We start from the raw sequence: 13,396 nt of genomic DNA, 5'->3' as shown, positions 1-13,396 counted from the left end.
GGAAAGGGAGTTCTGTTTCCATGGCCATTATCACTTTGGCCTCTCTTTGTGAAAGATATCATCAAAAATATTTGGAAAAGTTATTAATAAGGAGCGGTCTGGCATGCTGCATACTAGTTCCATTTATTTTGCCTTCACCCAGTCCCACTAACCTACACCCTTCTTCACACCACTCCTTCCTTCCCGGGAATTGAACATATGCTTGGAGACACTGATGACTGAGGTACTGGGAGCACAGGCTATTTAAAAGCATTAAGTCCCCTGACCTCAAGATGCCACCCATTATTCACTCAGTCTTTCATATGGCTTGGCATTTCTTTATGTCACTTTGGATTCAGTCGCTCGCACTCTCCTGTAGTGTCAAAGTCATTTGATGACTAAGCTCTATTAATTATAGCGCAAATTCAAAATAGTGTGACCTTGAGATGCCAGACCACCTCATGTTAACCTCATTGTAATGTGTTTGGGGTTTGACCAAGTTCAATGTATGAGGTTAGGGGATGGGTCTGTAACAAGCCATGGAGGTCATGGACTACCAATCACTTCGTGAAGTAGGCACCAGATGAGCAAAATAGAGTGTCCTGCAGTCCATCCTCAACCTTTTATTATTTTTAAAGTAAATCTTCTAACGCAGAAAAACCATTGCTCAGATCATTTTTTCACCTTTCCAGAGTTATACTAATAATCATGTGTCCAATGTGCAAGACAATATTAATGTTCAACCTCTCCAATCACACGTATCGGTGGTCACTGAAACCCATGAAGCACAAACCAGTACAGGAGACAGATAGGAAAATTGCTTTGGCAGGACCCGCTTATGTAGCAACCAATGAGGTGTTCTGCAGTTGCACAAAAACATGCATACAGCATTGATTTGACTAGCGAAGTTATCAGGTGGCAGGAGCAGCACCCACTTGTACAGGCAAACTCGTAGCATCAATGCTCATTAATGCCAGCTGAAAACACTTAGTGCACCATTACTATTCGAGTGATCGTGAGCCGCAGAACTGGCCTCTGGCAAAAAGCGAGGACTTGAAAATAAAGATGGCGGGTAGTCCTAATGAAGGCTTGTGCACACAACCACAGAAACAAGGCCAATGGCACCTGGGGTCAGAGCTTTGCCATTCCAGAGCCCAGATGGGTCTGGTCCAGCACAAACCCAAGGTGGTGAGACTGGCTACCATGGACAGCAACATACTGAAATGTCTGAGGAAGAGCGACCTACAGCCCAAGTCAAGAACACAGTTTCAAGACACTTAAAACTACAAAGACGTATGAGTGACTATTTGACCGCCAGCTGATGGAGCCAAATGAGAGAAAGGGATGGACTGACAAAGTATGGTATCCTGAAGCAAGTTGGAATTGCTGATTATTGTCCTTGAGGGCACCATAACATTGATTGTAGCCTACCATAAACCCTAGGATACGCTGATTTCTTTTTAAATTGCGTTTTTTGGTTATCTATAACCCTCTGACTTTTTAAATTATAATGTTAAGTTGCTTAGGAACCTGTGAATATCTTTTTATTCACTTTGGTCCCCTGGGACATTGTGCCCCCTCACTTACCCTTGCACCATCCACACCACTCCTGCCGACAATCCTCTTATCCCACCACTTTAGAATCCTCTTCAGGGTTGTCCTCAACCACATAGTCAACAAGGTACACTCACTTGCTGACCCACCTTCAATATCAATTCCAGTAAAAATACTCCACACAGAACGCGTGCATCCATGTCGCCAGTTCTCTTAGCAATGCACGCCACTCTCACCTCTCCTCCATGCTCATGCTTGTAGATCTTTCTACTGCCTTGGAAACTTTGGATCATCCTTCACTCCTTGAAATGTATTCCCACCTTGCCTTCAAGATCACTGCTCGACCTTACCAACACCCATTACTGTGTGTGTTCCTCAGGTATCAGGCCCTAGTCCCACTCCTCTTCAATCTATGCGCCTCTCCCTCGGCAAACCCATTTCTCCTTTGGTTTTAAATATCACCACTTTGTATAGGATAGTCAGATATTCGTCTTCTTTCCCCTTTTCACCCATGCAATCTCCAAAAGTATAACCAACTGCCTACCCACCATCCGCCACTGGGTGGCTCTATGCTGTCTCATGCAAAATTCTTCAAACAATTAGGCACCTTTCCCCATACCTCCAGCACCAATTGCATTCTAACCACTCCAATCTATTTTGCCCTGACCACCTCCACCCCCTCACCCATGGCTGCTGTTAGGAAAGGTTTTCTTTTTACTGCTTTACCTACACAGAAATCTATGGAACGCTATAACATTTTGTTTTGAACCTGACCTGACTTTTGAAGGTAAGTAAAGCCTTTCATTTTACTTAGCTCATCTACTTTGGGGGCTCTGATCAGTTCCAATGGTTATCAGTTCAGGGGGACCCTGTCCCCATTATGAAATCCCTTGTTTATTTTACACAGCACACATCACCTTACAGTGGTGTGTGTTAAGAGTTGCTTTGTATTTGTATTTTTTTTTGTATTTGTTTTATTTGTAACGCGCACCGTCAGGCCCGGAGGCCTCAGGGCGCAACTTAGACATGGTTACATAACGAGCATACATATATACAAACTTTAGATACAGGACGAGTATTTGTGCAAAGTATTCAGAGCATATAGCAATATACATCATTTACAGAGTAGAGATTAGAGCAGACGTTTTACTGGGACAGGGCTCCCAGGTACATAAGAGATCCGAATTTCAAGGCTGATTGAAGAGCCAGGATTTCGTTTTGGACTTGAAGGCCCTAAAGCATTCTTCAGATCTGATGGCGAGGGCATTCGAGAGCTTGGAAGCTAGGACGGGGAAGTTTGAGCCACCCGCTTTTTGTAGTTTGAACCTAGGGATAGTTAAACAGTGGGTCTGGGCGGTTCTTTGAGGGCGGGTGGGCGCGTGGCGGGATAGCCGGCTGCAGAGATACGGGTGGGCTTGGTTGGCTAGGCATTTGTGGGTAAGGCTTAAGGATTTCAGTGAAATTCTCTGTTTGACAGGTAGCCAATGTAGATTGGATCTAGATTCAGAGATGTGATGGTTTCGTGGGATGTTTAGGGCCGCTCTAATAGCGTTGTTCTGGGAGATTTGTAATTTGTTCAGATTCTCTTGGCTGGTTCCTAGGTAGAGGGCGCTTCCATAGTCGATTTTGGCCATGATGAGGGTTCTAGCCAGTGTGACCGTGTTTGGGGTGGTCAGAAATGGCCTGCAGGCTGCAATGAGTTTGCAGGTGTATGCTGAAGCAGATCTGACTGCATTTGTTTGTCGGGATAGGGATAAGGTGGCGTCAAGGTAGAAGCCTAAGGTTTTAGTGTCTTTCGAAACTTGGATAGTGTTGCCATTGATGATAAACGATTGGTAGGACGGCTCAAGTTTACTAAGGCGTTGCGTAGTGCCCAAGGGTGTCCAGTCAACTCGTCGAAAAAAAACTGGTCGACTGCAATTTGGTCGACGCAATTTGGTCGAAAACCAAATGGTCGAATTTTTTATTTATTTATATATTTATTTTTTGGGTTTTCGTTTAGTTAAAAAAGGGGTTTTTAGAGAAAAAAAGGGGGTTGGGGGGGACACCCCCCCCCCCCAAAAAAAAAAAAAGGGTTAAAATAAAAATAAAAAAAAATTCGACCATTTGGTTTTCGATCAAATTGGTTCGACCATTTGTCTGGTCGACCAATTTTTTTCGACCAAATGACTGGCAACCGTGCCCAAGATGAGGAGCTCAGTCTTATCATCGTTGAGGCATAACTGGTGTTGTGCCATCCAAGCCTGGATGACCAGGTAGATGTCATTCAGGGCCTTAGTGTCAGCTAAGTAGTCTCCAGTGATGGGAATGAGTATCTGGATGTCGTCAGCGTAATTCGTATAAGAGACACCCAGACAGTCAAGTACATCAAAGAGCAGTTTTGTAAAAACATTATAGCGTGTTGGCGACACGCAGGAGCCTTGGGGGACGCCGCAGTGAATAGGGGAAGGATCTGCAGCTGCGGATTGAGAAAAGACCTGCATAGATCTATTACTCAAGAATGATTTGATCCAGGCCGTAGCTGACGGAGGGAAATGGGTGGCAGAGTGAAGACGCTTGCATAAGATTTGGTGATTGACCAAATCGAATGCCGCAGAGAGGTCCAGTAGAAGTAACAGGGCTAGTTTGCCCTTGTCCTTTAAAACTTCAATTTGAGTTTTTAAGTCTAGTAGAGCTGTCTCTGTTCCGTGTCTGGGGCAGAAACCAGATTGTCTAAGACCTAGAAGATTATTAGCTTCCCAGTACTCTTGGATTTGCAGGTATGCTGCGCGGTCTAGAATTTTTAGCAGGAATGGGACAGTCGTAATAGGTCGGTAGTTGGTAGGTATGCTTGGGTCAAGGGAGGGTTCTCTGAGCAAGGGGATCACCCATGCGTCCTTAAGGTTGCCAGGGACAGTTCCTGTTTTAAAGGAGGCGTTGATGAAGGATGTGATAAATGGGGCCAAATCGTAGGCAGATTCCTTAATGATCGGGGCAGGGATCACCCTGGCAGTTGGACGGTTTGATCCTAAGGATAATGTTTTTCCACCTCCGCAGTGGTGAGCGGTGAGAAGGCAAACCGTTTGAGATTGGGCAGGTCAGGGGAGAGGGCACCAGCTGGGTAGGAGGGCGATTGTCCAGTTTCAGGCTGTCTTGTTTAGCTATGATTTTAGATTGTAACATGGTGATTTTATTCAGTAACGCTGCCTGAATATTAGCACACCATTTACTATCTTTAATGCAAGTGTCGGCGCAGGGGGAGGAGTGGGGGGGGCGGTGGAGGGGTAGCTGGAGTTTCAAGCTCTTTTAGGATTTTAAAGAGTTCCTTAGAATTGGAGTCAGCTTGCAGGATGCGATTATTAAGGGACTCTTTTTTTCGCCTCTATAATGGCTGCTTTGTAGGTGAGCGATGCCAGGAGGAAACCGTCTTTGTCATTGCAAGAGTCAGTGGCCGCTTTAAGCGAAGGGAGTAGCAGAGGGAGAAGTTTCTCCTTGGTTATGTCCTTTTTATTTCTGGTCGGGAGAGCAGGCGCTATGAGAGACGGGATACGGGGGGAGGCTTCAATATTAAAGGTGATGATGTGGTGGTCTGACCATAAGCAAGGGGTATTGGCCAGGACATTAATATTGCAGTTAGAGCTGGCTAGCCAGTCAAGGGTCCTGCCTTTAGAATGCGTGGGCTCTTGGATGTGCAGGGTGAAGCCAGAGTTAGAAAGGGCGTTTTCCAAGTCAAGTGCAATAGGATCTTTGGGGTCGCCGAGTCCCAGGTTGAGGTCTCCAAGGATGATAATTTGTGAGTTAGTTTTTGCATTGTCAAGGAGGAGGGTGGAGATTTTGCCGACAAAGGAGGGTGCGGGGCCTGGGGGCCTGTAGATTAGCTGGAGGGTGGCTGTTTGTTGGGAGTTAGTGCGAGTTTGGCTGATAATAGTTCAGCGGACTCAAGTTTAGTGTTGGTCGATACTCTGAAGTCCAGAGTAATTTTGTGGATGATGGCTAGGCCACCACCTCTGGTGTGGGAAGCAGAGGTGCGGTCACATCTCATGATGCCGAAGCCAGGTGTTAGGGCAAGGGACAAGGAGGGGCTGGATGCGGCATGTAGCCAAGTTTCAGCTATGGCAATGAAGTCAAGATCTGAAGAGGTTATGAGGTCTGCTACATCTAGAGCGTGCGCTGGGAGGGATCTGGCGTTGATGAGAGCGCCCTTGATAACCGGCAATTTCGCCTCTGTAGAGGCGGGGATTTGCTATTGGTGGGTGAGCACAGTGGTGTGTGTCGTGTTTGCTTGGAGAGGTTATTACGGGTGGGGCGTATGCGGAATCTGGTGCCTAATCTTTTGTTTCTAAGAGATAAGGAACACAGTTGATTCAGAGTGGGTTTACCAGCGAAGTGTTCCAGCCAGAGGGCTGGGTCATTGAAGTATGGGTTAATGTCAGTGTTGAAGTGATGGAGGCCTATGGTGGGTGTCATTGGGTCCATTGTGGGGGTCGCACTGCGCAGGGTCGGGAGGATAAGGCTTGGGAAAGACAAGGTATTTGATGGCTGAAGGTGTGTCGGACGTGAGCGTAGCTGGGTGGTAATTGCTGCTTCAAAGGGCAGAACGTGGTACAGTATAAGGAGCGCCCTAAGGAGCATGGTGGATGTGCACCTAGGGGGAGATGCGTCGCAACAGTAGGCAAATCCGATTACGCTAGGGCAATGCAAAATCAACAGTGGCAGGTTCGATTTTAGCTAGGGCAGTGCAAAATCAACAGTGGGCAGGTTCACTTTGGCTAAGGCAATGCAAAATCAACAGTAGGCAGGTTCGATTTTAGCTAGGGCAGTGCACATTCAACAGTAGGCAGGTTGTAAAATAAACAGTTTTGCTGGTATAGGCATTGGGTAATCATGCAGCTGACACAGAAGGGGCATGAGGCATGGAGTATTAACTCTATAGGCGGATCACAGGCGTGGACCATCGGGGAACGGGCTGCAGAATGCTTCAGGATAAAGGGGAACGCAAACTAGGAGGTGGTCGGACCAGTGCGTGTACGGTAGGCATTGGATGAAGTGGAGGGTCGCGTACCTCGTGAGTGGGGGCTTAGAGGGAGCATACAGGCGGCAATCACATGACATAGGTGAGTAGTTCTGTCGCGATAGATTGTACTCGAGTACGCAGGTCGACTGCTCGGAGTACCGGTTGATCAATAGTAGGCAAGCAGAAGTGTCTTGCAAAGATGTAGTAGCTCGGCGTAGGGGCGGCAAGGAAGGTTTTAAATGTTTCCTCATACGGGTGGTCCGGTCTGGCGCAGGCAGTGGAACGGTATCGAACAGGCATATAACAGGCAGTAGCCTTGATTCAGTGGGCCTTGGAGAATGTGGGCCGGCTTTGCCTGCCGGCAACCAATGGCTCTTAAGAACGGTCAGAAGCCAATCAGCAGAAGGCATTGGCTGGTGTTGGGAGCCTGGTTAGGCAGATGAGGCTCCAGGCAGAAACACGTGGCCATTTTGGACATGCTTGGTACCTTGTGTACCTGGATGCAAGAAAGGCACATAAAAAGTGCTCCTTTAGGGCGAGACGAATCTGGGCACTCGGTTTTTATTTCAGGGCTTCCAGGAAAGCCCGTGTGCAATTATGGAGGGATAAATTGCACTTTTTGAAGATTTAGCGCGAAGAAGCAGTGCTTACCGAAATTAGCTTGTGGGTGGTGGGAGCTTCCCTTCCGTAGGCCCGCTGCTCCTGCAGGGTGGGGACCTACTTGTTGGAGCTCCGACTCCTCGTGGGGTGAACAGGCTTTGTATCCCTTTCTCTTTTGTTTTAAGTAACATTTATGTTACTTGCATGATATGTCCAGTACGTACTGGTGGCATCAGATCATCTTTTACCATGTTTTTCATTTTCTCGCATGCACTTTTGCATTTGACAGCATGTCGCCTTTAAGGGTACAATAGACTCAAAAAGGGCTATGCCACGAGAATACACCCTTTTCGTTACCCATCTTGTCTTCTGGCTCTCTTCCTACTCTCTGTGAGGAGTCAGAAATGAGAGGCGGACAAATGTAGTAATATTCTGAACATCAGACATCTTTATTAAAACAAAGGGGTTGGATGAAGGCATATCTGTCCCTATCCCAACGAGAGTTTCCCTACCTAGGAAACTAAAAATCAGTCTGTCAAGTCGTCAAATACGTATAAACTGTCCTTGTGTCCAAAACATACTAATCTAACCCTCACACCTACAAATGTTCAACAGAGGGTGCGAGGAAATATCTTAAACTTATACATGGCAAAAATGGTTCAGAATCAAAACAAATAAATACATCCAAGTAATTTTCTCCAAGGAGAACTCCTTGGATACAGAGGGTAGTTCCCTTCCCCTGTATTTAGGTAGAATGGTGAAACAACCATACCTTTAGGATGGCGAAAGTGTCTTTTTCAAACAATTATTCCTTTAGGATGGCTTGAGGATAGCAAAAAGTGTCTTTCAAACAACAGTTCCTTCAAGATGGTGAAAGTGTCCCATTCAAACATTATTTCTATCAGGATGGCAAAATTGTCTTTTTGAAATATTAAGTCTTTCAGTATGGCAAAAGTGTGTTTGGTATACTACTTTACTATGTGCTTTGTAAAATAAATAAGTTTCTTTATACAACTTTGAAGAGGAGGTCCCAGACATGGCCTGCACCCCTTCCTCTCATTTCGAGGTACCAGGAGCGTACTCGCCAAGGTACGTGATGTATGAAGAGCAAATGAACCTACAAAGAGCTGCACTGGGACTCTGCCCAGTATACATCAGAAGATCCATACCGGTTGAAGCACCCATAATCAGACAACCCTGGGCAGCACGGTACCCTATCAGACAGCCATACCAGCCGCTGATACCAAATGAGGAGTACCTACACACGGTCCACGATAAGACCCCAAAAGCCTTGATGGAAGGCCAGTGGAAATGACACGAGGCCTGAACAGACCTGTGAATGAACAAAAGCAGCTATCGAAGATAACACGCCAGTGCGAGTAACTACGAAAATGAATGGAATAGACACAGAGGAGACAATGTTACAACATGAGGAAACAGTGCTACGAGACAAGATGGAAGCAACCGTCCTGTTAAACGTGTGTAAATAGGCTTGAAACGCAAGATGCTAAGAAATCGATACTGCTTGCAATGCTTAGTAGAAGATAGAGCGGCAAGTGCCAACCATATATCTACCTCAATAAGGCACATTGTACAAGTCCGACTCCATTTTGTAAAAGCAGAAATGTACCCAGGCGGCCAGAGGCCAAGTTTCGAAATCCAGCCAAAGGCAAGAGAAGGAGCGGAATCGAAACTCAACAAAGAGCGGGTCATGCCTAGGAAATCGAGGTCAACCAGAGAAGGGGAGGAGAGCATCAGCTCACAAGACTCCAACTTCAGAGCATACCAGCCTGCCTCATGAAGGTCAAGATAAGAGGGGTCCCATGCAGGTGGCTAGGTTGACAGAATTAAATGCACTAAAAGCTGGAAACTGAAGCAGATTCATAATGAACTAACACGTGACCAGCCAGGTGCGAAGAAGTACCATCGCCTGATGTCATCCAGGACCCGAGGATGCCATAACTTTTCCTGATAAGAGACTACAGTTTCGAAGCCATCCTTAGCCAACTAATTGACATGTCGCCCTAAAACACTGATTGATGAAGGGAGGCAGGGTGAAACTTGGGACACCAGGCACAGGGGTGTCCATTCTGCATGCTACTAATTAAAAGTGGAAATGTATGTCTAGGGGTGTAACCTGCCCAATCACAATGGACCAAGTAATCTGGAGTCCTATAGATATTGTAACCAATAGGACGTCGTAGTTGTAGTGACGTCCATCACGCGTAATGTAGAGGGAGGGGCGTAGACGCCCACCCGATAAGGGTTATCCAATCCGCATGCCCTATTATCATATACAGATATAACACCTATACTTAAGTTACCTTTCCCAACCAATTATATTGCATGATGATTTTTTATAGAAATTAGATGTCACTGATGATGATTTCTGCCTATAAGAATTGCTGTTCGACTGAAGTTCGAGGAAGTCGGAGCAAGACAGGTGATCGCAATGCTGCTGTTTTCTATTTGTTTCTCTGTTTGATGTAATTGCCATTAAACGGACTTCCCTTTGCCAACTTACTGAGTCCTCATTATTGTGTTGTGTTGGAGTAAGTGAATCCTGCACCCCCTGTCCTCACATGGTGCAGCTATCTTGTCTTACATGTTCTGGAGGGTGAGCGCTGACCTATGGGCCTGTCAGCGATTTCCTCTTCCCCAGAACACTTGGTAGCGTGAGGATGGTTCCGGCCATTAATTATTGATCATAAATATTAAGACTCCTTTAGACCGACGGCACAAAGTAACTCTAGGCCTTCGGTAAGATCACGAGTCCTTTCGCCATTCCGGCTGAGTAGACTGAGAAGCTCCCTGTGGACAATGGTAGAGTAAAATTTCGGAAATCTGCAGTGGGTCTGAAGGAACCCGCCTTTCCAAGCATAACCCTTCTCATTCCCATGGGCAGCAGATCGGACGAAAACCGTAAAAGCGGGAAGAGGAAAGGGCGGTGATCCCGAAGTTCCAGAGAGGAAAAGATGCGATTGGTGAGTAAAACAACAAACTCGTTACTTTGGCAAATGTCTTGTAGGCATTAGAGTAAGTAAGGGAAAGGCATGGAGGGTGGCGGAGAAAAAATAAAGTAGTTAGAAGTAGAGGAGACTATATATATATATATACACACACACACACACACACACATATGGGATACATTACTCACCGTAATCGTATTTCTGATGCTTGTATCTGCTTAGATTCACATGCTGTGCATAGGCCGACATCTAGTGGAAGCTGCGGAGTATTACAGTTTGTTTTTCAAAATTCGAAAATGGGCGTCGACACAGGGCGTGCCAATAATACTATCCCTAGTGTGACGTCCACTGTACCCAAGATCCCTCACGCGTCTAGGATCCTCAGATTGTGTTTTTTCTGACATGAGGTAGCATGAGGAGTAGCGCGAGTACAGATAATCCAAGCAGATAGACGGAAAGGTAAGACTACAAGCAATCATGCGCCTTCTCTCGGAGGGGAGGAAGGGTGGGTCGCATGTGAATCTAAGCTGATACAAGCATCAGAAATACGATTACGGTGAGTAATGTATCCCTTCTGAGGCTTGTGGAATCTGCTTACATCACATGCTGTGCATAGATTAGCGAGCAGTACCACAAGAAGGAGGTGGGATGTGAGAAGGGTCATGAGCAAATAAGTGTCTTAGAACCGCTTGTCCCACTTGTGTATCTGCCTTGGAATGGGTGTCAATGCAGTAATGCTGAGTAAAAGTGTGAATAGAGCTCCAAGTAGCTGCTTTGCAAATGGTGTCAAGGGGAACATTTGCAATGAAAGCCAGAGTGGCCCCAATGCCTCTATTAGAGTGGGCCCTTGGCGTAAAAGGCAGTCTTTTCAGAGAGTGAGTAACACAGCTGGATACAGTTAATAATCCACTTCGAGATGGCACCTTTAGACGCGATCCCCCTCTCTGCCTGTAGCTACGGAGACAAACAGTTGATCTGTTTTCCTTAGCGGTCTTGTTTTATTTACATAGTAGAGGACCGCCCTACGCACATCTAGGGTGTGTAGTTTCACCTCAGCCGAGCTTTGCGGGTTCTGGAAGAAAGCCGGAAGCTCGATGGACTGGTTTACATGGAATTTTGATATAAATTTAGGTGAGAACCTAGGGTGTGTGCGTAAAACCAGTTTGTCTTTATGGATAGTAAAGAAGGGATCCTGCACTGACAGAGCCTGAATTTCACTAACCCTTCTTATAGAAGTAATAGCTACTAGGAAGGCCGTTTTATAAGTCAGGTGTTTGAGACTGCTTTTATGCATGGGTTCGAAAGGGGGGCCCCATGAGCTTGGCTAGCACCACATTAAGGTCCCACCCTGGTGGTGGGTTTGAAATAGGAGGGTGAAGTCTCTTTACTCCTTCCATGAAGGCTTTAACTACTGGTACTTTCCACCCCGACACCTTGCTATGGGAAGTGGTGTAAGCCGAGAGGGCTGCCAGGTGTACTTTCAATGAGTTAAAAACCAATCCTGCATCTAGCAGGTGGAGCATGTATGTAACAATAGTGGAAGGAGTGCAATCAACCGGGTTGATTTGTCTACTCTGGCACCAGATAACGAACCTCTTCCACTTGTCAAAGTAACAGTGCCTTGTGTTTGGTTTCCTAGATTCCTTTAGGATGTCCATACACCTCTGTGGCAAATTGAGATGTCCAAACTCTATGACCTCAGGAGCCATGCTGCCAGGTTCATTGAGTTGGGTTGCTGGTGCACTGTTTGACCTTGGTGCTGGGACAGTAGGTTGTACCAGGCTGGAAGCTTGATGGGCTCACACACCGCCATCCTGCGTAGGTGTGGGAACCACGGTTGTCTTGCCCACATGGGAGCAACTAGGACGAGCGTCATCGATTCCTTGTTCATCTTGTTCACCACTTTCCTGATGAGGAGTTGGTGGAAAAGCGTACGCAAACATCCCTGACCAGTTCATCCACAGGACGTTCCCCTGGGAGTTTGGTTGGGGAAACCTGGATGCAAATCCTGGGCATTGTCTGTTTTCGCTTGTGGCGAATAAGTCTAAGTGGGGAAACCCCACTGAGAGAAGAGATCTTCTACAACCTCTCTGTGAAGAACCCATTTGTGTTCCTCTGGGAGGGAGTCTCTGCTCAGAGCATCCGCTAGGGAATTGAGCTCCCCTGGAACATGTTGCGATGACAGGAAGATGTTCCGTCTAAGTGCCCATATCCAGATTTTCTGGGCAAGCGTGGACAGATTTGGTGAGCGAGTCCCTCCTTGCTTGTTCAGGTAGAACATGGCTGTAGTGCTGTCCGTCCGGATTTGCACTGACAGGTTTAGTAGATGGGGCTCGAACGCCTGAAGCGCCCTGAATACTGCCAGAAGCTCTAGCAGGTTGATGTGGTTCTTGGCCACTGAGTGAGACCAGAGACCCTGAGCTGTGTGGTGGAGATGGTGAGCTCCCCACCCCGTCAGACATGCATCTGTAGTGACTACTGCCTGTACTTCGGGATCGTAAAAGGGTTTCCCCTTTGCGAGATTCTCTCTTGTCCACCAGTGGAGGCTTTGTACCAGTGTTGGCGAAACAACCACTAGGTCGTCCCACTGACCACTTGCCTGAGACCACTGTTTCGCCAACCATTCCTGCATGGGACGCATGCGCAGGCGCGCGTGGGGGACCAGGTAAATGCATGACGCCATCATGCCCAGTAAACGCGTTGCTTTGCGTACCGTTATTTGTTGACCGGACTGATAATGCGGAATTTGCAGTAGTATATTCCGAATTCTTTCTTCTGAAGGAAAGGTCAACCCCTCCTGGGTATCTAGGATTGCTCCTAGGAATTGTTTTGAGGTGCTTGGCCCCAGGCTTGACTTCTTCTCGTTGATTGAGAAGCCTAATTCGTGGAGGGGGTCGATAGTCCTTTGAATGTTTGTCCTGCAAATTCCTGGGGTTTCCCCCGTTACGAGCCAGTCATCCAGATAAGGGTACACTGGGATTGCCTCCCTGCGTAGGTGTGCAGCCGCTACCGCCAGTACCTTGGTGAATACCCTTGGTGCTGAAGCTATCCCGAAGGGCAGTACCTTGAATTGGTAGTGGCGACTGTCCACCTTGAAGCGCAAGTACTTTCTGTGCGCTGGGAACATGGAAATATGAAAATAAGCATCTTTCATATCCAAGGTTGCCATGTAATCCCCCTTTTTAGGAGGGGGATTACCTCTTGTAGCGTGGTCATACGAAATTTTTGGGGCTTGACATACTTGTTGGCAGGCTGTAAGTCCAATACTGGGCGCATTGTCAAGTCTTTCTTTGGCACAAGG

General features: G+C 46.9%; 1 protein-coding gene across 3 annotated transcripts in view; it reads right to left on the bottom strand.

Annotated features, from left to right (window-relative positions):
- The window catches only part of XRCC6 (X-ray repair cross complementing 6), a 473,622-nt gene that overhangs the window by 40,293 nt on the left and 419,933 nt on the right, over nucleotides 1-13,396 (bottom strand). The gene's annotated exons all lie outside the window — the stretch shown is intronic.

The sequence above is a fragment of the Ambystoma mexicanum genome, chromosome 3p (assembly GCF_040938575.1).
Source record: "Ambystoma mexicanum isolate Mex_15411 chromosome 3p, UKY_AmexF1_1, whole genome shotgun sequence".
Classification (NCBI taxonomy): Eukaryota; Metazoa; Chordata; class Amphibia; order Caudata; family Ambystomatidae; genus Ambystoma; species Ambystoma mexicanum.
This window is presented reverse-complemented; position numbering and strand designations above follow the sequence as displayed.